Source organism: Macrotis lagotis, chromosome 5, assembly GCF_037893015.1.
Source record: "Macrotis lagotis isolate mMagLag1 chromosome 5, bilby.v1.9.chrom.fasta, whole genome shotgun sequence".
NCBI lineage: Eukaryota > Metazoa > Chordata > Mammalia > Peramelemorphia > Peramelidae > Macrotis > Macrotis lagotis.
Window position 1 is genome coordinate 123,944,016 of NC_133662.1, and position 1,480 is coordinate 123,945,495.

Consider the following 1,480-nt stretch of genomic DNA (forward strand, 5'->3'; position numbering starts at 1 on the left):
AGAGTTGGGATAGAGAGGAAGACCACAGTTCTGCTTTTGGTCGTTATCTCCTAAGGAAGCTATTCCTATGGAGAAGAGGTCAGTCATCCCCACCAACTTCTCCAGCTACTATTTATAGGGCAGTCAAGCCAGACTGGTTGAAGAAAAAAAGAGCCCTGAAGGAGAGCATATAACAAGTCAAATCACCACCACTACCACCATAATCTCTATGTATCTCATCCCCAGGACACTGTACCTAAGAGTTCTGGTAATAACAATACTTCAAATCGAGTGTCCATAGTCATCATACTGAGAAACCACCCTTGAAGGAATGCATCCAGGTAATGACTACTGAAACTCCTACAGACACATCTATTGAAGACCTAGAAAAGAAAAGTTCTGATCATCAAAGGCTTTAGGACTGTCAAGTGGTTTAATATTAGAAAGTGCTATGATTTTTATTGGTGGAAATGACATTCAAAAAAGTATTATCACCTGTTTTGCCATTGCATCCTAAGGACCATGACATTTTTCATTTGACTTGAAGCTGAAATATTCCCATTGTGTTGTTTTCCCTCTTTAGAAAGTGAACTCCTTGAGAGCAAGGTCTTTCTTACCTTTCTCTTTGTTTCCTGAATGCTTAACTTAGGGCTTTGCACATGGAAAGCACTAAATTTTTTTTTTTCATTCATTCATTTGTTCACTCATTTATTCATTCATTCACATCAGGTCCTGAACTCTTTTTTTTCAATTCAACAATCATTGCTAACTGTCTGTAAGGCACTAGAAATACAAAGATGACAAAGGGACTCAACATACAAGAAGGAAAAATAAGGCATCCTTGTAATCAAGGAGCTTACATGGCAGAGCTTCCTAAATGGACCTCCAAAAATTGGTAATCTTTTTTCTTTTAAAGATTTTATTTCTTTTGAGTTTTACAATTTTTCCCCTAATCTTGCTTCCTCCCCCCCCCCACAGAAGGCAGTTTGCCAGTCTTTACATTGTTTCAAAAATATGGAATGCTTCATGAATTTGTGTGTCATCCTTGCGCAGGAGCCATGCTAATCTTCTCTGTATCATTCCAATTTTAGTATATGTGCTGCTGAAGTGAGCACAGTCCTGAACTCTTTGAGAAAGAAGAAACAACATACTGGAGTTTTTTTAAGATACTACTACTATTTAGATTGGGTTGCAAGTTTGGAATGCTTAAACTTCAAAGAAGAAAAGTTGTTGAATGATGTCTGTAGAGGGTGGAGAAGTTGCAGTGGGGAAAAAAAAAGTAGTATTTCAACTCTGTCACTAGGACCAGTGAGGTATGAATGAAATTGTAGCCTGGAATGACAATAAATAGCTTAGTGTCATCTGGGAAATCACATTAGTGAAAACCAGAAAGTTGAAGGAATAATAGAAGAAATGATATTCAATGAGATGAGGTTTGTTAATTATTGAGTACAAGGTACCACAGTGGGAGAACTTCGCAGATCAAAAGTGGCATATTGCC

The 1,480-nt window shown here is 37.6% G+C and overlaps 1 non-coding gene across 1 annotated transcript; it reads right to left on the reverse strand.

Annotated features, from left to right (window-relative positions):
- Window positions 1-987: 987 nt before the first annotated feature.
- Window positions 988-1,094, reverse strand: LOC141490363 (U6 spliceosomal RNA). Its single transcript, XR_012469191.1, has one exon. It is a non-coding gene; the product is annotated as a U6 spliceosomal RNA (small nuclear RNA).
- Window positions 1,095-1,480: the final 386 nt, after the last annotated feature.